Source organism: Monodelphis domestica, chromosome 6 (assembly GCF_027887165.1).
Source record: "Monodelphis domestica isolate mMonDom1 chromosome 6, mMonDom1.pri, whole genome shotgun sequence".
NCBI lineage: Eukaryota > Metazoa > Chordata > Mammalia > Didelphimorphia > Didelphidae > Monodelphis > Monodelphis domestica.
Window position 1 is genome coordinate 27,636,976 of NC_077232.1, and position 25,412 is coordinate 27,662,387.

General features: G+C 37.0%; 1 protein-coding gene across 3 annotated transcripts in view; it reads left to right on the plus strand.

The window, feature by feature from the left end:
- CELF1 (CUGBP Elav-like family member 1) overlaps positions 1–25,412 on the plus strand; it is a 111,131-nt gene that overhangs the window by 36,898 nt on the left and 48,821 nt on the right. For 2 of the 3 annotated variants that reach the window (XM_007497422.3, XM_016423518.2), the window contains exon 2: positions 20,529–20,568. The exons of the other annotated variant lie outside the window; for it this stretch is intronic. The gene's annotated coding sequence lies outside the window, so the exon portion shown is untranslated. The remainder of the gene's footprint in view (positions 1–20,528; positions 20,569–25,412) is intronic. 3 annotated transcript variants of the gene reach the window in all.

The window sequence follows — 25,412 nt, forward strand, 5'->3', positions numbered from 1 at the left end:
TTTATTTACAACAAGGTAGACATATTGAAAGTGGGAAATGTAGGAAGGAGACAGAGCCTTGTCTAGCCTACCACCCTAAGTGCTGCTCTGGTGAAGTCTGGCTCAGCCCCTGGCAGAGGCTCCCTCAAGTCTCTATCTCCACATTGAAGTCCCAGTGGCATCTTTTGCCAGAAATCCTGGTGGTGTCTCTTCAGTTCTGCTCATAGACATGGAATCCAAGGAAAGAGAAAAGCCAAAGAAGGAATGGTCTCCAAGGAACCAGTCTCTCCAGAAACCAAGAAAGGAAATAGCCCAGACCATGTTGGTTTCTTCTTTTCCCCACATGATTTCCTGTCTCTCCCCCTCTTCACAGAAACCAGTTGCAGTCTTTCAATTTGCCTAGTACTTCCCAGGACTGGGAAGTGCCCTTTGGAGGTGAGAGTTTTATCTAGTAAGTGACTTGTGAATTCTCTTACTGAAGTATTAAGTAGGGGTATTTTGAGTTCTTGATTTAACTAAAAATAGACAAAGGGAGAGTTAATTCTTTATTCACAATACCCCCTGTGATTCTATTGGGAGAGGAGCAGGGTGAAATTTCCCAGATTTATATGCCGAGTCTCCCCAATGAATCATTTCGCATAACTAGTTTCTACCTTTAAAGATCTTCTAGCTAAAGGTGCATGCAATATTGCCCTTTCAAATAGGAAATTACAATAGTTGGAGATAAGAGGGAAATAAAAGAGAGAAAGCAAAATCAATGATTGGTAGGCACATTGACCAAAAACCAATTGGGGGTAATCCCCTTTGGCATAAGAGTTTACATTCGTAATAAATGTGTTCAACCCCTTTTAGTTCAATTAATTTTATCCAGAGTTCATTCTGGATCTTTGATGCAGTGTGTGGTTTCTGCAGGCTTTTTTTATGGCACTTTCTCTAAACAGTTCAATTTATTAATTTGAGGAGTTAGTGAGCTTTTTTTCCTGAAATTTCTCTTAAAAAAAAATTAAATCTTGGATTTTATGAAAATTATACAGAGGTAATCTATGTTTGATTTTTCTTTCAGCCTATTAATGCTGGCAATGTCTCTTATTAAGGTTTTGTTTTTTTCAGATTGAGTTGTCCAGTATTAATAAATTGCTGTAAGAATTAAATAATATTTCTACCCAGATATATATTTTATAAAGTTTATTGGAAGGGTAGACAAACATTCCTATAAGTAACCTGACTGCGTGGTGCCTAGTCTGCCAGTCTCTTTCCTCTTTCCTCCCCTCACCTGCCTCCTTTGTTCTCTTCTCAGTTCTCCCCTGATTCTCTCCAAACCTTCACCTTTATTGACATACCACACATTGACCGCTGCAAAACCTGGTGCAACTGTGCTATCTCAGGAATGTTTGATGGACAGGCTAATGGGGAGGGGGGGAATAAAACTTCCTTGACAAGTTGCTTATAAGAGAGATAACAGTAATCTGCAGTTTATATTAATATGAAGCTTTAAGATTTACAGAGGATCTAATACCATGTTGAAAATTTGTTTGATTTAATAAAATGAGATATTTGTAAAGCAAAGTGCCCCCAAAGTAGTTGGTATTTACTATAAATGCTTCTTTGCTTTCCTTCCCTCTAATCTGTTCCATCTTTACTGCTGAGAACTGCTTGGTGAAAAGAGAGAATTAGAGATTTGTGGGAGGGAGGAGAATTGGAGAGGCCACTTGGCTGAAAGGGAACAGCTCTCCAGTCCTAAGAGCTTAGTGTGGATATGAGTGTTGTGCAGACAAGGCCCTAGGCCAGTGATGGGCAACCTTTTGAGCTTGGTTTGTCAAAATCCGCCTAAAAACCAAGCATAACTCGGGTGGTGTGTTACTTTAAGAATAACATAATTTCGTGATATTTATAGTTTAAATAACAAAAATGTATAATTTTAATATATAACTATTTAATAAACCAAAACCTAATTATTTAACTTACTGCTTAGTGACTTATTTGTTCATCTGTCAGTCAGCTTCTTTTGTTGGTCTTGATGCCTATTAGTGACTTTTGTTGCTAAATTTCATTGGCTTAAATCTTCAATTGAAGGTTGGTATTTTGTACACTTTAAGCCCAAGCAAGTACTACTAACTTCATCTGTCAATCTGTTTCTTTTGATGATTTTGATTAATGCTGAGAATAAGATCTCACAAAAGTACGTACAGGGAAAAATTGTGAGTAAAGTCATTGCTATATTTTTCAGAATGCTAAAAGTGTTTGGTAATCAGTTCCAGACACTCTTCCATTGCATGTGGGGCGGACCCCCACCCAGTCTTCTGCTGGCCCTTCCCCTCCCCAGCCTGCTGACCCCTGGCTGCTGCCACCTGCCTGCTTGCCTGCCTGCCTGCGTGCTCCTGCCGTGCACACACGCTCCTCCACCTCACCCCCCATGGGAGCCCCACGCACCCCAGCTGCCTGGCACACACCATTCGTTACTCACTGTCCCCCCGCCTCCTTGCAGCTGCGTGTCATAAAAAATTGCTACTCGTGTCATAGGTTTGCCATCACAGTCCTAGGCAGTTCGAAGGGGGGAGATAGATTGGGAAAGGAAATGTTGAAGGCAGAAAGGCTAGACAAATCTTTAAGCATCACTGGGTAGCTGAACAACTGCTTGCTGTTTGATTTGTGTGTTCAACTTGTTTTCCTAGCTATATTTTAAAGAAAGCATATTTTATACCATATTCTTACAACACAAGGAACCTAGTGAATGCTCAATAAATTTGTGTTGGCAGATCAAATAAGACAGGAAGAACAGAAGCACAGGGCAGAGTAAACTGGCTTTAGAGAACTGATTTTTTCTTTTGAAGGCCAGTCACTTAGTGCCCCAGGCAAAACTTGCAGAACTGCTGTTGCTTTTCTTTGGCCACAGGGAACCTCCTAGCACAGACTACAACCATAGGGAAGTTCAAATGACCAGAATATCTAGTGAGCTTTGTGACTTGGATCCCTTGTTGGTAGTAAATTAAGCTTTTCCTGGCTCATGGTGAGAATAGATTGAATTGAATAATCCAAGTCATTACACTTCTTAAAAATCTCATGCCAATTTATTTTATTAATATTTTATTTCCCCCAATTATGTGTAAAAACAAATTATAACTAATTATATCTTTGGAGCATATATGTCTGACTTCTCTTTACACTATTCAAGATCCATCCACCTAAAAAAGTAAATGGTCATTAAACAAGAAACTCACATTTAGAATATTAGCAGTAAAATTAAAGATTATTGATGCTCTATAAATTGTGTGATTTTCAGCATTCTCTACTTCAGTAATTTCCTTCAAAATTATGGATAGCAACCTAACCATGACTAAAAATGTTCTTCAGAAGAGCAAATGAAAGGGCTGAAGGTTCCTTTCACCCAATATCACCAGGGTATCTATAAAGCACTCTGGATGACTACCTATCATTCCTCACTTTTTTTTTAAACCTTTACCTTCCATCTTGGAGTCAATACTGTGTATTGGCTCCAAGGCAGAAGAGTGGTAAGGGCTAGGCAATGGGGGTCAAGTGACTTGCCCAGGGTCACACAGCTAGGAGGCCAGATTGGAACCTAGGACCTCCCATCTCTAGGCCTGGTTCTCAATCCACTGAGCTACCCAGCTGCCCCCTCATTCCTCACTCTTGACATGTGGCCCAGTCCATCTTCTCTTTCTAAGGTAGAATTCTTTTATGATGTCCTTTAACTCCTGTTCTTCACAATTCTTCAGATGTTACATATTCCTGCCTGCTCACACCTTCTCCAATGTCCTGTGTGGTTCTATGTTCAGTTCTTCAGAAATAATATTCCATGTCATGGCATAATATAACATCAGCAGTAAATAATATGTTAACATTGAAAAGTTGAACCTTGTTACAACTTTCAAAAGGCATTTGGAATTTCCCAAATTATTTTAACAAGTAATTGGAACTGAAAATGGTTCATAGAAATGACATGGAATCAGATTCCAATAATTTTATCCATAGATTTAACAAGTATAAATTAATTATCACAATGAGAACAAAAGAACCCAGCAAGCACCTTAGTTAGACATGTGACTTAACAGGAAGGTGCCAAATGTAAATGACATGAGCTTATAAAATCTTTGGGAAAAGAATGTGGGATGATTGTAACAGTATTATCTCATAAAGCAGAGAGAAATAGTGGAAGGTTAAATTACTTTAAAGAAAGCTTGTTAAGATCAGCTAAGCAGAGTAATTCTTTTTTTTTAAACAATATTTTATTTGATCAGCAGAGTAATTCTTTTTTTTCTGAGTCTAATATTTCTTTTTACAATATTATGATCTCCAATTTATTTTTTAAAATTTTATAATATTTTATTTGATCATTTCCAAGCATTATTCATTAAAGACAAAGATCATTTTCTTCCCCCCACCCCCCATAGCCAACTCATGATTCCACTGGATATCACATGTGTTCTTGATTCGAACCCATGTTGTTAGTATTTGCATTAGAGTGTTCGTTTAGAGTCTCTCCTCTGTCATGTCCCCTCAACTGCTGTAGTCAGGCAATTGCTTTTCCTCGGTGTTTCTACTCCCACATTTTGTCCTCCAGCAGAGTAATTCTAAGAGCTTTCAAGGATAAAAAAGGAAGGACCTCAAACAGGAGGAAAATGGCAAAAGATTTTTTTAAACTTTTTTAAGCTTTTTAATAGGTAGCATTTATGCAGCACTATAAAATATCACCTCATTTTATTCTTACAAAAATCCCAGGAGATAAATCTTTTTATTTTCCCCATTTTACAGATGAGGGAACTGAGGAAGCCATATGTTAAGTGTCTCTCTACTACTCTAGTGTCACACAGATAGTCTAAGGCCAGATTTCCTCAAATTTGAGTCTTTCTGACTTTAGGTCTAGTGTTTTATTATCTGAAACACCTATCCACCTCTCCATCCAGGTTAATGGAAACATACTCTTGGACTCTTCACAATTGTAGAAGTGATTTAAGGTTACCAAAAATAATTACCCTGGAGGTGATAAAATTGCTAAATCATTGAGGAACCCCAATATATTAAGGTATGTGAATGAGGGAAAGATAACAGACATGGAAAAAATTTCACAATTTATTAATATTGAGAAAAGACTTATGAGAGAACGTTACTTTCCTACGTCTGTTGTCCCATCTTCAAAATCTTTGTGGGTATCATTTGTATATGAATCAAGGGCCTCACCAAAGAGGGTATTAGTAGGGAACAAGCAGGCTTTCACAGATGAAATTCACTAGTGGACAACACCTTTACTGTTTCCTAATTGAAAAATGTAGGGAGTATAAGATCTGCACATTGATTATTGTCAGTTAATTATGAAAAAGCCTTTGACTTTGTGGAAGCATGACACTTTGTCTTTTGTCTCTTGTCTCTTGTCCATACCATCAAAATTCCTTGGACTGTATAAACAAGAGAAATAATATATTAAGAGGACTCTGATGATGAACATTAGATAAGTTATATGTTAAAAAAAAAGGAGATGTATGCTCTTTGTAGGTGGAGCGATTGATTTCCTTTGTTTGGAGTAGTCTTTCAGATGTTCCTTTTTGTGGATGACATTGTACTGATTGCATCAAATGCCAGAACATTGCAGAGCTTTATGGAAGGAATATGTAATGACTCAAAAAAAGAGTTTGACCTGTTCTCCCCACAGACAAGATCAAGTGGATGAATACAAGTCTCTTGTCTAGGTGTCAACATGTATTTCAAATGGACACACACTGTCCAACATTGTATACATCTGGTACAGACAGTAAGTGTAAGCAGTGAGTTGAATAAGAATGAATTGGATTATTTTTGGGAAATTTCAAATGCCTTTTGAAAGTAAAGGTTCAACTTTTTCAATGTTAACATATTATTTACTGGTGATGTTATATTATGCCATGACATGGAATGTTATTTCTGAAGAACTGAACATAGAACCACACAGGACATTGGAGAAGGTGTGAGCAGGCAGGAATATGTAACATCTGAAGAATTGTGAAGAACAGGAGTTAAAGGACATCATAAAAGAATTCTACCTTAGAAAGAGAAGATAGACTGGGCCACATGTCAAGAGTGAGGAATGAGGGGGCAGCTGGGTAGCTCAGTGGATTGAAAAAACCAGGCCTAGAGATGGGAGGTCCTAGGTTCCAATCTGACCTCAGATACTTCCTAGCTGTGTGACCCTGGGCAAGTCACTTGACCCCCATTGCCTAGCCCTTACCACTCTTCTGCCTTGGAGCCAATACACAGTATTGACTCCAAGAGGAAGATATGGGTTTAAAAAAAAAAGTGAGGAATGATAGGTAGTCATCCAGAGTGCTTTATAGATACCCTGGTGATATTGGGTGAAAGGAACCTTCAGCCCTTTCATTTGCTCTTCTGAAGAACATTTTTAGTCATGGTTAGGTTGTTAGCCATAATTGTGAAGGAAATTATTGAATAGAGATCACAGGTATGTTTGAGCATATGTGTATAAGTCAAAATTATCTTAAATTGTATGTACATGTGTTTATACATGTTTACTCCCTAATAGAAAGCAAATTCCTTGCAGAGAAGAAAGGTTTACATTTTTCGTCCTTGTTTTCTCAGAGTACGTGATGGTTATCTGGCACATAGCTTTATAAATGGTTTTTGCATCTAGTAAATATTACTAGAAGCAGCTAGATAGGCACAATGTGTAGAATATTGGTCCTTTAGTCAGAAGGACATTAGTTGAGTTAAAATTTAGACTCAAGACATTTACTAATTGCGTGACTGGGAAAGTCACCTTACCTATATTTGCCTTAGTTTCCTCGACTATAAAATGGGGACAGTACTAGCACCTACCTCTCAGGGTTGTTGTAAGGATCAAATGAGGTAATAATAGTAGGTGCTATATAAATGCTTATTCCCTTTTCTTCCCTCTGCCTCTTTTCTTTACTAGAGTGACTTATAAAAAGGCAGCACAAGAGTATATTGATTTAGTCAGCACAGTCTCAGTGAATTTCTAGTAGGTAACAATTGGAAGATTAAAAAGTGAATATTGGAACCAAACTGAAACCCACATAGATAGGGATAATATATATATTTTGCCATTGTGTAATTCAAGGAATGAAATGGTGAGGTTAGCCTCATAGTGCTTGTAAAACTCATTGAGAATGTGATCCTATAAGCTTCCAATAATGCCTCTTTGCTTACCACTCTTTGGTGGGAATTGATAGCTTACTGGCAATTTTTGAGATTACTATTTTAGAATTCTTTTACTTAAATAGAATCTGTTGAACTAAATCCATATAGATTTCCTCCTGTTAGTTTCTGCTTTGTGTCCACATTTGTTTAATACAGATTGCTTGTGTTTAGGAGAATTGGGCACTCACTGATGGCCCTCTTTCAGCAGCCATGTATGGATAAAGCTGTTTAGCTTTCGTGCTCCTCCCTCTGAGATCTGAACAGAATCTCTTCTGCTAAAGCCGCTGTTCCACTTTTCTCCTTTCTATATTTGTGCAGGAGTAGCAGCAGCAGCAGCCTGCTAACTGGCGAGGCCTGATGACTTCCTAGCTGTGTGGGCCTATACCCAGCTCCCACACCAGTTGATTCAGAGCTGCGGCTTGCATCCTTTGTCCTTTCTTGTGTGCTTTCATCCATTTGTCTGTCTGTGCATATCTGTGGAGGACTGATTTTTCCAAGGGAAAGGTGTGACCTATTTGTTTTATTTCTTGTTTTCCCAGTTTTCAGCTCTAGAAAATGTTTCAGAAATTGGGAGGGAAGGGGAAGAAAAACATGTAATTGTCGGCCTATCAAAATATGCAAAGTTTGCTGGTAAAATGTATAAAACATTGATATCTATCAGAGGAGTGGGCTTGGACTCAAATTCCAATTTTCATCAAGAGATTTTTACAGATCAAAAGAACCCTTCCTGAGAAAACCTGGAACTGCTTTCCTTTACATATTTGGTAGGGAAGCGCTAAGATTCTCAAACAGTTGATTTCGGGTACGGATGACCTGTTTACCTACTCTAAAGGTGAAAAATAAGTTGGGTGAAATACCTTTTTTTTTTTTAATGGCTTATTGAGTTGTGCTTTATTTCTGTGTTTTTGCAGCCCTTTATTGCTCAGCATTTTAACCCCCAAAGTGCTTTTAAAAATGTTTCCAGGTACTATTCCTATTTAATGAATTATCTTGAAAAACTTAGAGGAAAAACCTGGCTGGCAAGAGTTGATGCTTTAAATAAGTTCCATGTTTTTCAGCTTATTCTCAATAGCCAAAATAAATGTAAACTCCAAACCTATTTAAGTTCCTCTTGGTTTTTTCTTTGTATTGCAGTTGGCTCTTTCTGCTCAGCCCTCCCATCCTCAAGTCCTGAAAGTGTACAGTTGGGAACAGGACTTCAGTGGAAAATAGGAGGTTCTGTCTGTATTTAGAGCCACACTTAGATAGGAAAAGCTGATGGTCTTAAGTGCTGGATAATTCTATTTCCATGGAGGGATGGGGATGCTGCAGATGCAATGTTAATTATTTGATGAGAGGCTCTAGTTATGTTTAGAAACATCCTAGCATCCTTTGGTTTCACTATGCTTATGTGTAAGTATATACACTTTAAGCATAGTCCTTGGCATGGTGTTAATAAAGAATATTCAATTTGTTGATTTCATTGGTCTTGAAAAACTCTTCTTAGAACGATTAAAATTCTTGTTTCATCTTCCCAATCTTTTTAAAGCTGTTGATTTCTCTATGACATTTCCCCATCTGTAATAAAATCCTTTTTATACTCCCTGTGGGGAAATTATTGTAGATTACATCAGGGAGATCTTCATTGTTATGTAATGTGAATTTTAGACTAAAATGAAACAGTTAAGCAGTTCACCATAAAAGTCATGTTTGTACTGAGATTTATCAACTTCATTTGGAGATCTGGTCTATCAGATCATCTGCCACTACCCTGATGTTAAAAAGAGAATGTTGTTTGTATTCATCAAGGAGAAACTATCCTATTTGGGAGTGGATAGGTAGATGACCCAAGCTTGTCTTTCTTTGTGTCTTCTGAAGTGCCATACATTATACTATATACAAGAAGGTGCTCAATAAATTGAATAACCAAAATGGAATATTTTGTAATTAATTTGAATTTTGAAGAAGGGGTTGCTGTATTATGCATCATTTCAGTCATTACAAGGATACATGGATGGTTTTGGCTTGTGCTGGGAAAAACCCAGCAATTCTATGTATAGTATATATAATTTTGAATTACCTATGATAATGGTGGCTATGAAAAGTGTGTACAAAGAATTTTGAAAATTGATGTTAGTTACTAATTTCAGCATTCATCAGTTTTGTTTTGTTTTTTAAACTGGAACTGCTGAAAGTACACAACTAATTTTAATTTCATCCCCTTTGTTTTTAACTCCACCTTTTTTGGGTACAAATGAAGAGTGCATTTATTAAAAGTGGGCTATGAAAGGGAGAGGACAAGCAAAGGACCTACATAAACAGTAAGTTGAATAATTACTTGCTATATTTCAAAGTTGATGGTTTTGAATATCATTGATGTTTTTCTGAACTTAGATGTATTAGTTCTATAGGTGAAGAATAGTTTCAGAAGGAACAGAAGGCATGGGTAGAGACAGTTTTTGTGATCAAATTTATTAAATAGCCTGAAAATTTATGGAAATAACAGCAATTCAGAAACAGTTGATCAGAAATGATTAAAAAAAAAAACTTCCTGAACTCCATAATTAATATTCAATTATACCGTATCTCAAATTGCTGATTGTGCCAGTTCTGCCTCCCTAACCATATTGTAAATTTATTGAGGGCAAATAGATACTGAGACTTCTTCCTAATGAATCATTCACTGGGCATTTGCTCAAATTACTGATTTAATCATTTTCTAAATTCCTATTTTACAAACCAAAGGAAATCAAAGCACCAACAGAGTAAATGTGGAGGATAGAGGAGGTATTGAGAAGCAGCTGAGGTTTTAGGAATGATTTGAAGGAAATGCAGGAAAGCATGCTAATGGGTATTTAAATATGAAATAAATTTTAGAAGTGTATTTTCAGAATGATGAAAAAGGGCTAAAAGAATATCAAATTCATCCAACTTCCTTAAAATCTTTAGGTGTATCTAGACCTTGATTGGGTTAGTATTAGATGATTTGATCATTCTTTTGTTGGTTATTAATCTGACTTTTTGATCAATGTTCTATTTTTCCTTGACTGACTGAAATACAGACAATGTATGTGATGGTGGAGGAGGGCCAGGGATCTGGTGGTGTTTTTGTTCTGCCTTGCATGTAAAGCTTATAAATATGTGGGGTACACATTGGTAGAAATGTTATTACATTCTGGATATTGAACTTTTTGTTGGTTTTAGTTCTGTAGAATTGTGAAATGTGAGAACACAAAGACTGAATAAAGTTTTTTTATGTTTTGTCAAGAGCTGGACAAACCTCCTTAGAAAACACCATATGAAACAATACTGCATGAATGCCCATGTGCATGTTTCCTTGCTCTTGGGGTGATGTTACAACAGATGGTGCAAGTAGGAAAGTTGGCTGCTCAGTCTAGGCTGATAAGAGATGATGATTAGAGCTGTTAAGAGTTTTTCTGTGTTAGTCACTTTACCTAAATGGGAAAGTAGCTTGGGTATGTGGAAATGTTATGTTTGGAAAAGTGGGAGAAGGAAGAGAATGAAGAGTGACCATCAGATAGATAGTGGTGAATGTGTGTATGGACTGTATTAAATGTATGGAATATGGACTGCATTAAACCTCACCAGGAGATTAGGAAAGGGGAGAGGGAGAAAGCTAATTCCAAAGCCTAGAGGTCTTCTCTGTTTGGAGTCATGAAGTGAAGTCTTAAATTCATTTCAGACTGTTAAATTTTCTATTCAGACTTGAAGCTGTTTTGATTCCTTTCTGAGATACTAGGCCAAAAGCTATATTTATAGAACTTGTTTTGACATGATGTCTCACCCTGCCCCTTGCCTTCCTTACTGGAATCTAGCTAATATTGCACTCTGGCTGGCAGGAAAGGTTGATGAAAGAAAATGCTACAAAGAGATATGCATTTGTGTGATTAAAAGGGGATTTCTAAACTTTATGAGGCTAGTTCCACTATTTGCACCTGCATACTGCATGAACATGAATTGATTGAAAGAATTTAGGGAGGCTGTACTTAATTATCTAAGTTACATTTGGGCTACTTTTAAGACACCAAGATAATCATACAAATTTCAACTAGTATAAAAAGTAATGACCAAAAAAGCTTGCTTTAGTGAGACAGCTAGGTGACTCAGTGGATAGGAAGCCAGGCCTGGAGAAAAGGTCTTGGGCTCAAATCTGGCCTCAGCTTTGTGACCTTGAGCAAGTCACTTAATTCCAATGACCTAGTCCTTACCACTGCCTTGGAACTGATACTTAGTATTGATTCTAAGACAGAAGGTAAAGGTTTAAGGGGAGGGGGAGTTTGCTTTAGAGGAGGGGTGATTTAACCTGCCTTTTTGATTTATTATGGTCATTAGAGGATTATTCTTTTATTCAGATTGGGACTTAACCTCCTCATTGAGGAATAACAGGAAAAAGATAACTTGTAGTCATAAAAGATCAAACTATTTCCTAAAATTAAATTGAGAAGGAATTCAACTTGAAATATCTTGGATTCCAAGCTAAATTGTCAGGGTTAGTAACATTATTTTTGGAGAGCAGATAACATTCCAGAAGTATTAAAAAAAAAAAAACCACACCACCTAAAAGCAGCCATTTAATTGTTTTCTATTTATTCATCGAATTTGAATCCCTAATAACTAGCATAGTATCCTATTGCATAGTAGGCACTTAATGGGTTTTGAATACCAAATGTAATAATGTATTTAATAGAGTTCTTTGAAAGCTTTCTAAAGATATTCTGTGTAATTCCTATTAGATGCCAAACTTTTCAATATGGGGTCTCCTTCCACTAATTCAAAAGGCAGTTCATCCATGCCTTCTTATCTTCTTGTCTTTATTCCCTTCCTTTGATAAGACCAGGTAGAGGAGAATCTCTGCCCAACTGGACCTTTTTTTTTAAGCCCTTACCTTCTGTCTTAGAATCAATACTATGTATTGGTTCTAAGGCAGAAGAGTGGTACCGGTTAGGCAATGGGGCTTAAGTGACTTGCCCAGGGTCACACTGCTAGGAGGTGTCTGAGGCTAGATTTGAACCTAGGACCTTCCATCTCTAGGCCTGGTTCTCAATCCATTAAGCCACCCAGCTGCCTCGAGGACTTTTGTTTTTATAGAAAAACATTTCATGAATATTAGCAACCTTTGGGGCTTGCTTGTCACCTTGTTTTTCTTATATGACCTGCTCACCTCTTTTTATGCTTATACAAGTACATATTTGTTTTAAAAACATCTACACCCCTTCTAACCAACAGGTGTTACAGATAAAAGAGTGGTTGCCTTAAACTGTGACAATGAAAATATGGTTTCAAGACAGTGTCTTGAGTTAAATCAAAAATAAAGTGGTCGCCATGGGAAAATTCCCAAATATTAAATACCCAAGTCAGCTGGGTTTTATGGAGATTTTAATTAATACGAATAAAGGAATTAAAGAAAGGGAGAGAGGCAGCATAAGAGGAAATAGTAGGAAAGGGCCTAGGCCCAAGCCTTAAGAGAGAACTAGTCAGTCTTTAATCACTCACCACAAGGTCATTCCAAGCAAAGCTCTAGTGTTCAGAGAGACCCTCCAATTCAGCTTTGGCAAGCTCACCCCCTCAGAGGCCTTTCTGACCTCCTTTTTTTTTTTTTTAAATCCTTACCTTCCTCTTGGAGTCAATACTGTGTATTGGCTCCAAGGCAGAAGAGTGGGAAGGGCTAGGCTATGGGGGTCAAGTGACTTGCCCAGGGTCACACAGCTGGGAAGTGTCTGAGGCCAGATTTGAGCCTAGGACCTCTCCCCTCTAGGGCTAGTTCTCAATCCACTGAGCTACCCAGCTGCCCCCCTGACCTCCTTTTAAAGAGAATTTTCTCCTATGTCACCTCCCCTAAGTTCTCACATCTACCAATCACAGTAGACGTTTTCACAGGATTGACTATTCTTAATTCACATCTTCTTTAGTTCTCAACTTCTCTGGGTAGACTAAAACTTCTGAGTAAGTTCACACCTGAGTAGATTAAAACTTCACACCTCTTTTGTTAAGCTTGTCCCTTGCAAGTTGCCTGACCTTTTAGTGATTAATTTGACCTTCATAGGTACTTAGCACCTTGTTGTATTAGATCCAAAAATAGACTTAGTTTAAGGGCTTTTGCCTCACTATAAGTATGGGTTGAGTACTTTTTCATTGTTCAGTAAGGAGTTCACAACTTTATCTTCCCCTAAAGTATGCTTAAGTATGGGTGGAGTAATGGTAGAGTTCTCACATTCCTGATCAAGTACCTTCATTGTTTAAAATGGGGAATGGTCTTAACTAAATGTTCTAAGATAGAGTCTGAGAATTTTTAACATTCACAAGTCTGAGAAATTTTAAGATTCACACAGGCCAGAGTGGATTATGCCCTATAGCCTCAAACCTATCACATATTTCTCTATGGCCCTTTGGGTTGCCATCTATTTTGGTTCTTTGGATATGATCATATCTTAACATTTAAAAAATGATATCTTTTGTTTTTATATCATCTTATTTTCCACCTTTCCCTTCCTTTAGCCAGGGAGATTTTTCAATAACTTAATAATAGAGGGAGAAGATTATTAAGCACAATCACATTAATTGAGCCTGGAAATATATGCATTGTTTTGCATACCAGGTCCACCCAGTCCCACTTTGGGAAGTTTAAAGGTAAGTGTTTTTGTTTTTGTTTTTGTTTTTTGGCATCAAGCTTAGTCATTACAATGGCATGATATTTCAGGGGGAAAACCTTTCTGTTCACAGTGTTGTAGTCATTGTGTACAATGGGTAGTCATATTTCTCTTGGTATCACTTCATGAATCTTCCCATGGTTCTCAATATTCTTATTGATCATTTCTGAACTGCACAATAATATCCCATGACATTAGTATCTGAATGAATGGAAAACATTTATTAAACTCATTATAGGCCAAGTATTGGGAATATATATATACAAAAAGGAAGACAATCCCATATCTTGTTGAATGGCTTGCCCTCAGTGTCACACAGTTAATAAATGTCTAAGGTTAGATTTGGATTTTTTTTTTTTGAAAATTTTATTTAATTAATTTAGAGTATTTTTCCATGGTTACAATATTCATATTCTTTCCCTGCCCTCCCCCAACTCCCTCCTGTAGTTTAAGGTTAGATTTCAACTCAAGTTGTTTAATGTTTAGCATGAAAAATTAAGATCCTCTAGGTCAGGGAAGGTAGTAGCTAGGTGGTTCAGTGAATATAGTCCTGGGCCTGGGAAAGTATTTTGGTTGGGCAAATGGAAAGAACGATGGTTGGAATTATAAGGAAATTGATTAAGCTACCTTTTCTATGACTGCAGGAGTGCTAGTGTTGATTTGAGTAATGCTTCCAATAGTTAAAAGTGGAAAGAGTAGAGGAAGTCTATATATGTAATGGGATGACGATGTTTAGGGATCAGCAAGCAGTGGTGGCTTTGATTGGGGGCAGAGTATGGTGGACATCTTGTTTTTAGTTCTTTGGAGATTGATACCTACTTTGTTTTCAGTTCTTTGCTACTACAGAAAGTCATGCTATAAATATTTTGCTATATATTTCTACCTTTGACCTTCATACAAATGTTAATGTGCCTCTGGAGGAGATCTCAGAATGTTTGTTCTGCAACCACATAGAATTTCTGGGTGAATATTTATGTTGAAAAAGGAAAGAAAGGAACAAACATTTAAGTGCCTAATTATCTCATTTGATCCTTACAGTGGCACTGTGAAGTAGGTGCTATTATTATCTCCATTTTATGATTGAGGAACTGAAGCATACTTGCCCAGGATCAAGCAGCTAGCAAGTATTGAAGGCAGAACTTGAACTTGGATCTTGACACAAGACTCAACACTATTCACTTCGCTACCTAGCTGCTTCAAAAAGCTTTTGTGTAGAGGGGAGATTACTCATGATCATTGATTTAGTAATCAAGTATATTTATCTCAACTGGAATTTACTCTGATTCAGAAAATTAATATTATGTGGCCCTTATATTGCTTGATTTTTATTTACAGTGTCTATATATTGCAAATCATCTCTTATTTGTCAGATAATATATACATTACTATGGAAGCTTTGGATCCAGTCTATAATTTGTTTTTTCATCAGTAGAAGGGTTAGGAAAATACTGAATCTTTTGTAGATATTTTGGGTAATAATAAGTCATTCAGAATATAAAATGTAGAAATTCTTAATTTAAAAAAATCAAAGTTATATGTTACTTTGAAATCTTATAATTTTAAAATCAGTACTCTAGAAAAAGTTAAGTCACATTGTCCCTACATGTGACTAACATATGGTACAGCTGAGAAGTTGGAGAAGTGGGTTGAAACAAAAATGTAATTTGAGAGAACAGTGTTTGGTGACTCATTAGATGAAACAGATCTGGCCTTATGGCAGGGCAGGGAGACTTAAAATGCACCAAATTTGAGACAGTAATATAGGAATGTTAATGAAAGTCCAATAGTGGTATGTCAGTGATGGCAAATCTTTTAGAGACTGTGTGCCCTGCCCTGCCCCACCCCCTACTCACCCCACACATGGGAGAGAGAAAGTACTTTCATTGGACTGCTGAACAGAGGGGTGGGTGAAGTGAAGAATGTCTTCAGCAAGTGTAGAGAAGGGGAGGGCCTGAGTACTCCACTCCCTTCCAGTTCTGTACCATTGGGTTGTTGGACAGAGAGGCAAATGATGTGAAAAATTGTCAGGCACTGTGGAGAGGGGGGGAGGGAGCAGGTGCCGCCCCCAGTCCCCCTGCCTTTCTAGTAATGAATGGAGGGGGTGCCATCTTTGACATTTGTGCCATAGGTTCATTACCACTATGTTATGTTGTGTCCAGGTAGCCTAGCCATTCAGATGCAGAAGTTATCTTTCATAGGTTTTAGACTTTTGTAGTCATTTCTAATTTGGTAGAATGGAAGTCTCCAGAGTAAGTAAATAGTCCTCGTACTAGAAGATCTGTTGTTGCCTCTTAACTTACCTGTCTTGCCACCTCTATTTTTTTTTATGGTGAATAGCAGTTGCCAAATATACATATCAGTACAACTCATGAGGATTAGGTGAGAGCTAGTTAGAAACACTGCACAGGTAATTTTGGGGAGCTGAAAGCTATTGATTTACTACTCCTACCATGTGTGAATCCTCTATCTGTGCATCTAATAACTTGTGTTTCAGGCTCCCTAAAGCACCTTTATGACTGCCAGGGTGGTGAATATAAAGGAACTGAAGTTGGCAGATATAACTAAGGACTGAATGCTATCTTCATTATCTCCCTTTTAACTTGACTTCAGTCATTCAATCAATTGACAATTATTAAGCGCCCATTATGTGCCATATACTGTGTGTGCTTGGCTTGAGGATACAAAAAGAGGCAGAAGATAGTCCTTGCCCTCAAGGAGCTTACAGTCAAATTGGGGAGATAACATTCAAACATAAAACCGGGCAGAATAAGTAAGAAATAAGACAAACCAGAATCAAGAGGAGTTGTGAAAGGCTTCCTGTAAAAGATGGGCTTTTAGTTGGGACTTAAAGAAAGCCAGTAGGGATCATTTCAAGTACAGGGTACAGAAAGAGAAAATATCCAAAGTCAAGAGATGAAATGTATTGTTCATGAAACAGCCAGGAGGCCATGGTCACTGGATAGAATGGTGTAGGAAGTAAGGTATAAGAAAACTGGAAAGGTAGGAGGAGTGAGTCTTGCTTAAGAAGAGGTTCGAATATCAATCAGAGTGTAAGTAGGGAGCCACCAGAGTTTATTGAAAAGGGGAGGGACATGATAGATCAATGCTTTACTAAAATCACTTTGGCAGCTAAATGGAGGGAAGATTTGGAGTGGGGAGAAGTTGGAGGCAGGCAGACTCAGGATGAGGCCCTTCACCAGGGTGATGACAGTGTCAGAAGAAAGAAGGGGATATGCACACACATCGGTTTTATTAAATTGTGTAAAATCTTGGTGTCTGAAAGAATGGTGATTCTCTTTGAGAGACAGGTTTCTTAGATATTTGGGTTTAGGAGTTTAATTTAGATATATTCTGTTTTGCAGTGAATAAATGGAAAGTTTTAAAATACTTTGTAAAATCAGGCACTGGGCTAAGTGCAGTTTCTTTTCCTTGAAGAATTAACTTAGTGATAGGGTAAAACAATGCTTGGAGGAGAGAGGTGGTCAAGAAAGAGTGTTTTGGTCAGGGAAACCATATCTCTATTTGTTGATTCCCTAGTGGTGATTATTAAGAGAGGGGAAAAGCATTGGAGGGACAAACTCCCCAAAGAAAAGGGGTGACTAAAAGGCATTAATAGAAAGGTTGGCATTGACAGAGAAGGACCCGGTTCATCCTTTAAGCCTGGAGGATTGTAGAATAGATAGCTCTTCTTGGAAAATGAGCTAGAGGCCCGATATCATTGCCCTCCTAAGAAGATTATACAGCTCTGCCTTGTTTGTCTCTTCTGAGCATTGCCTCATATTGCCTTGTCTGGAGGAGGAACAGGTGAGAGTGCTGAAATATGCTTTGTGACTTGTCCCTAGTGGTCAGCTAGTCCTCATTTTACACACGAGAAAACTGAAATGGTGACAGCTTGCTCAGGGTCTCTTCAATCTAAAGTCACAGGACATGGTATTTTACCCAGATTCTCTTAAGCCAAACCTTTCCCTTTGCCCTTGAGCAAATGATAGTATATTTCACTGGTATAAACTAGTGCAGAGGCTAGTTAAGTAGAATATTTCAATAACTGGAATAGGCTCTACCAATAATTAAGAGATTATTCTTTCATCCCTGGGGAAGAGTACTGACATGGGTGAATCATAAATAATACTGAGCCTGTTTCACTCCCAGGATTTAGCCTTTTCTATCCAAAGTTGGCTGTCAGAGATAATGGTAGTGATATCTTTTGATAAAGTCATTGATACTGGAAAATTATAGGAATTGAAATATCTCCTCAGTGAAGGCCTTTTATAGTTGCCTGTTCAGCAGTCCACCACAGGATGGTATTATTGCCCGTGATAGATCTCAACATTTATTCTATCTTGTTTGCCTATACATGTATAAGGATTTCTAACTGTGGAAAGTTTCATTCTAGGCCTTATTTTTTCTCATCACCAAGGAAGTATCTAGCCTATTGGTTAATATGCGGTTGGTGAACATAAACTGGTTTTACTATTAAACATAACATGATTGGTGAAATGCTGTCAAAAATACTTATAAATATATACACACATATTCCAGTGCCAGATATGAAACTTTGAGATCATCTATCATTTTGAATTATCTAGGTCATTGCCCACACTCCCTTAGTATTGTAGATAAGGTGTTAGAAAAATCTCCACTGCCTAAGAAGAGAACATCTATTATTAGTTTAACTGCCTTGGTTACATCTTTAGATTAACAGTTCAGATCTCATTTGTATTACTCTCATAGTACCCATCTATTTGTACTTCTGCTAATTAAATGCTTTGCCTGATTGATGCGCCCCCCCCAACCCCCATCATTTTTTTTATTTTCCAGAATTGATTATTCTTTTTAAACTTTTATTTCTAGATTATAGTATGACCAAGTATTAATAATGCTTCCTAGCCCCTCTTTGTGACAAAGAAAAGCCATTAAACATTAGTCAGTAATACAGTTACCAAGCCATTCTATGTCTATTGTAGTACTCCCTACTCACCTCACCCCCTTTTTAGGAATAGTGGAAGATACCATGCTTAATTTTGTATGGAACAGGGAAAGGAGAGAGGAGTGAGGACAATTTCTTTTATAATTCTTTACATTTATATCATTCGATTAATTGTATATATAATTTTCCCAATTCTCTCTTTGTTAAAAAGTCTTCCCATGTTTCTTTGAACTAATGTTTATCATTTATTATCTATTGCATTAGTATTATTTGTATTGTATAAATAGTTTTGTTTGTATATTATAAATAGCCATTCCTCAATCAGTGGGTATCTGCCTTGTTTACCTTTGCTACCACACACAAAAAAAAATGCTATGGCATTCAAAGCCATAGAAACATTTATTTAATGATTACTGTATTCCTGTCACTGTACTTAAGTTCTTAACAATTTTTATCCCAATTGATCCTTTACAACAACCCTGGGAGGTAGATACTATTATTATCCTCCTTTTATAGATAAGGAAACTGAAACATGTGATTTGCCCAGGGTCCCATTGTGTCTGAAGCTGGAATTGAATTTGCCTTTCTGACTCTACGTCAAGTGCTCTATCCACTGTATTGTCTCAACTGCCTCTAAGACAGAGAAAACTTGTTGGTTTTCTGTATCATTAGTCTTTGGTCATACATACTGGCTTGTCTGGAATCTCTTCCCTATTGTCCGGAACCTCTGGTTTCCCTCTCATTCTGTTGTAGGGTAGAAGGAATCAGTTACTGTAGTTTTACTTAAAAATTCTTGACAATTATTTTGGCCTAAAATGAATACAGCTTTTTTTTTGGAGTAGCTATATGGGAGCTGTATTATTCAGGTAGCTATCTAGGCAAGATTGCTCCTTGCTGCTTCTTCAAGAGTTCTATAAGAGAAGAAAAGACTTGTTGAATATTTTCCTAAAAATAAAGCACATGTGGTATTAGGTTCCTTATAACAACAGTTTGCTTGCCTGTTCTGTTCCCTTGTTGCTTCGATGGTAGTCTTTAAAAATGTTTTGTGTACTTTTCTGTAGTAGAAATTGTCCCTTTGTAACTTCAAGTTGTTCTTTATGAGGAGACCTGGCATGGCAACATCAGATGTATTGTTGCCAATAGTTGATGTGAACACCAAACTGTGGGATTTCAGCAAATAATTTGGCCTTGATTCTTATCCATAAAAGCTTTATTTTTAACATTACTGTACAGATTGGTTTTGTGGTTTCTCAGTTTACTTTTTACCGTCTATTAACTCTTCCATCTTGAGATTTCTTTGGTTTCTGTGGTGTACCACTAACTCTGGGGTCTCTGAAATTCATTTACTTAGGCAAGAACTCTATTTCTTTTGGGTAGGACTCAAGAAAGTTGCACTAGAGAACTTCAAATAGTATCATTAGTAACATCATGTTTCTGAAATTATTCTTAATATTGAGGAGAATTTTTTCAGATTCCTGAGAGAAGGTAGGTGATATTGAAGTTGCATAATGGGAACTCTCCTGTGCTATAGATATTTAATTTTGTGCAGGATAACTGTAAGCAATTTCCCTAAAGCATTAGTTCTTTTTTATGTTAACTTATTTGTAATATATTTTGAATTATTAGGTAGTATCATATATACCCAGGAAAATGAAGTAATTAATTTTTTCCTATTCTCTACCATAATGGCGAAAGAGCTTTTCTTCAGAAGGAAGGAGTATATGTGAAAATTTGGATTGTAGTTGCCAAAAGAACTTGGTTAGACATGGAACTGGTCTCACTATTGTGTTTTTGTTGTTTTTGTTTCCTAGAGTGAAGACAAATCCAGAGACGAGAGGTGTGAAACTACAGGTATGGGCCTGATATTAGATGGAGGTTTTCCTCTTGAATTTGTACAATAGATAGAAAAACTACCTTTGGAAAGACCTTTTATATCTTAAGACATTTGAAAAATGTTTTTTCTCTTTCTTCAGGATAAAACTGTAAAGTGCTTAGCATAGGACCTGGTGCATAGGAAATAACTATGTTAATGATTACTCCCTTCTTCCCTTCCCAGAAGTCCTTTAAGCAAAAGATGGTAGTGGGGCTCTTTGCTAAGCATGTTGCAGAAGGTATTTTTGTTTAGTAAACTGTATGGTGTCTGCAGTTCCCTCTTCTGATTGTCAGCCTTGTTCTGCTCAGCTCCAAACTATAAGCAACAGTGGGAAATTTAAGTGACAATTTTGGACTTGAGGCACAGAAAATCTCTTGATAATAAGAGCACTCCAAAAGGAGATGTTAGGTTTTACAGGAATGGGTTTGCTTTTGGGTATTCAGTCAAAGGCAGAAGATTACTTTCCTCAGACTGTAGTGGTGGGATTTCATGTTTGATTCTCTAGCATTCTTTGTTATAATTATATATTATATCTTCTAAGAGCCTTTTAGTTAATTGCAAGGCTGCTCTTCTATTTTTTTCTTCCTTAAACTAATTTCTTATTCCTACTTGACTTACAATTTGACTTTGTAGATTTCTGAATTTTCACTTGACTTGTTTTTCCATTTGAGGGAAAAAACTTTTATTTGATCCCTCCTTTGAGCTTTGCTGGGAATTCTATTTGGTCAGTTGCCCTAGTTACCCATCCTCCACCCTCCCTGTCTTTGACAGTAAATTGTTAAAATTTTCTTCTAAGGAAACTTTTGTAAATTGGTTCAACTATTTGTTTCCCATTTACGCATTTTATTCCTTTCTCTAAGACTAATTGTGACAGATACTCCTGAGATGTTAAATTAATAGACACTAAAATATGAATGGTCAAGCCAAGGAATAGTGGCTAAAAATCTAGACTTACAGGGAGCAAGATCTGAGTTCAGGTGCTGTGTCTTAACTTTTATTAATGGTTTTACTGGACAAATCACTAACTCTTGGTGTTCAGGCATTTTCTAAGACTCAAGTTGCAAAATAAGGTACTGTTTTACATTGGTAGAGCAAGTTTCCTTACCAGGGGTTTTTCTATCAAGGAAATCACTGGCTCACTCTTCTCTCTTTGAGCCCCCACCCCTCTATGTGCACAGTGCTGGAAAGATGTTCACTTCTCTCTTGCCACTGCTGGCCAAAACCACCTCCTGCCTGAACTGTTTTATAGCCTGCTAGATGATCTCCTGCTTCAAGTTTCTCCTCACTTTAGGCTATCTTCCATTCAGCCCTCACAGTGATCTAAAAGCACAGATCTCAGCAGGTAACGCTTCCCTGTTGCCCTCTTTCAGTACACTCTCATGCCTCCTTGTCTATCTCTAAGATAAACTATAAAAATCCACTGACTTTCAAATCCCTTCACATAAACTACCCAGCCCCACCTCCTTTCCAGGCTTTTTTTAATCTTACCTTGCAGTCTTTGCACACTGGTCTCCTGACTGTTCTTCACCCAAGCCATCCCTTTCTTCCAATTAGTTGCATTTTCACATGGCCATGCCCCAGGCCTAGATTTCTCTCTTATCTCTCCTTGACAAGAAGCCTTTTTGGTCCTACTTTATGCTTACACCTTCCCTTTTTGATCATCTCCAGTTGATATTATATGTATCTTATTTGTACATAGTTGTTTGCATGGTGCTTACCTCTTTTGTACTCTGAGCTCTTCAGAACAAAAGGCACTGGTTTTTTGCCTTTCTTCATATCCGTTAACACTTCTCACAGTGTCTGGCACATAGATATTTAATAGTGGTTATTAATAACTAAGCTAAACTTGGAATCAGATTCTTTTTCTTCTCAATCCAATACTCTGAACACCATGTGATTGCCGAATAGAATCGGCAACATTTATATAGTATGTTAAAGTTTGCAGAGCATTTTAGGAATACTATTTCACTTAATCTGTATAACAACTATATGTGAAGTTGATGCTATTATTTCCCCCATTTTATAGATGGAGACACTGGGGGCTGAGACAAATCAAGTGATTTGTCCAGGGTCATACAATCAGTAATTGACTGAATGAAGAATTTGATTCCTGAGCTTTGTGACTTCAAGTCCAATGTTCCTTCCACTAAAAAAATTTTTTTAAATTCTACTTTGAAGGAAAATTTTTTTTTGTAAGCAGTGAAGCACTTTATAGTCATTATTACGATGATTTATAGCTAGTACATGGTTTATCCATGTACAAATTATATTTTATTAAATACTTTTCTCTTAATGTGATTTAACAGTGGTAGTTCAGGGTGCAGCTAGGTGGCTTAGGGTACTGAGAACCAGGTTAGAAGTCCTGGGTTCAAATATGATCTCAGACCAGTCCTATTTTTGTGACCCATGCTGTTCTTTTGCCCTGGAACCTATACACAGTATTGATTCTAAGATGGAAGAAAAGGATTTAAAACAAAACAAAACAAAAAACCCAACCGTAGTTCACATCTCTATAACTGCCTTAAACTTGATGACATACTTTCCTTAAAATAACCCCAAACTTGTTTTTTATTCATACAGTGTTATTTGTTTTCAAATTTTTCTTTTCTTTTTCCCCCCTGAACTTTGTAACAAATATTTAGAAAGAAAGAAAGTAAACACAATAAAACCAAGCAAAGCAGCACACTAGCAGTGTCTCACAGGCTGTTTTTCATTTCATATTCATTGTCTTCCACCTCTGCCATGAAAGGAGGCAGGTGCCTTTTCTCATTTCTGATCTTTACTTTCTCTTTTTATTGTTGTTTACTTTGCAGTAGTCATTGTGGGCATTGTTTTCTTGGTTCTGCTTACTTTGTTCTGTATCAACAGATAACAATCTTTAAATACTTTTATAATTGTTCCTATTTCTATGAACAATTATAGTTCTCTTATTTGATTATTCAGCAACATTTCATTACATTCATGTAACACAATTTGTTTATCCAGCCTCCACTTGAGTGACATCCATATTTCCAGTTGTCTATGATCACAGTAGGGCTGCTATGAATGGATACTTCTATATAAACAAAAACTGCCTTTTCCTTCAACCTTCTTAGGTTCTATATCCTTCCCCCCCCCCCCCCCCAATATTATTCCCACTTGTTTTTTTGAATGGTGAGATTTAGTCTCACAGGCACACCCTAGCTGAGCACCCCCCCACCCCCCCATTTCCATGTGGCTGTCCTTATAGAACCTTACCTGAATTGACTGTCCGCATCTTGTAGTAATTTGGATAGGCTGCTGGATGAGAAGTTTGATTTCTGTTTCTCTTTTTAGTGGTGATTGGGGCAGTCTTTCATTGATGGCTGATGTTCGTTATTCTTTTGAGAACTGCTTTTTCATATCTTTTGATCACTTGTTCCTTAGGGAGTGGAATGCTTTTTAGTTTCACATTTCTGTTAATTTTCTTTGTTTTATGAATATTAAACCCTTGTGAAAGGTTATGGCATATCCAAGGTACATTATGTAGTATTTTCCTAGCAATTCCAAAACAGTTTACCAAACACAGGGGTATTGTGTGCAGGTGTTGGTTATTCTAGTACATAAGACTTAAGTTTTAAAGCCATGTAGTATTTTATAGTAATAAACTTAAATGGATTCTAATAGAGTACAAGTTGCCCAATAGGCAGTTAATTTTAGAACACTTACTATAGCTGGTGTGAAAGTAAAAGAAACTAGGGCAAAGAGAAGTAATTTAATAAGTATTATGCTAGTTGAAGAAAGGGATTACTGTCTGTTCTTTTGCAAAAAGAATCACAAGGTATGCATATCTGTTATTTATAACTAGTACATAATTTATCCACTCAAAAAAGTTATATTTTATAAAATATTTTTCTCCTAGTTTGATTTAATAGTGGTAGTTCAGAGGACAGTTAGGTTCTAATTTGCTCTTAATCTATTATTGTTCACCCTTGGTCATGATAAAAAAGTGGTTGGGATGTAGCAATAGTGCTGCTGCTCTTTCTAATCAGTTTCCAAATACAGGAACCAGATAGCTTTAGAAATGCTCCCACCACTACCTACAAGTCAAAATAAACAAATCTGGGTCATTAATTTGTCTCCCAGTTTCTACCAGCACTATCTAGAGCAGTGGTTCTCAACCTTTCTAATGCCGGGACCCCGCAATACAGTTTCTCATGTTGCAGTGACCCCAAACCAAAAAATCATTTTGGTGGCTACTTCCGAACTGTAATTTTGCAACAGTTATGATTCGGAATGTAAATACCTGATATTCATTATGTATTCTCATTGCTACAAATTGAGAGGTTGAGAACCGCTGATCTAGAGAGTAAAAAAAGTTATCAAACTTCCTAGGTTATCTCCTACCTTTCACTCTTATGAAGTCAGTCGTATGCTTTTAAAGTAATACCAAATCCTTACAGGTTTTCCATTTTCTCTCCTAAGGTAAAATAGAAAGGCCTTTGTTTGAAATTGTGAGTGAAATGTGATGTGTTTTAAACAGCCTGAGAGCTACTGTTGAGGTAAAGCAGAACTGGCTACAGAGCATGGAATTAAGGGAAACTTGAAGTAAAAATAGAGCCTGCAAAATTCTCAGAATGGTATCTTAGTCAATGTCCTTTTAAGTCACTGCCTAAATATTGAAGTCCTTGTTGCTTGGAAGAATATAGAACAGGAATGAGAACGTCGCTTCTGCCTGATTCTCAAGTCTATCTCTGCTGCTGACCCATATGTAGATTCTACAGATCTCAGTCTTAGTAATAACATCATTGATTGAACCCTTTTGTTTTCCTGCATACTGGCTTCCTCTTTAAAAAAGTTAGTG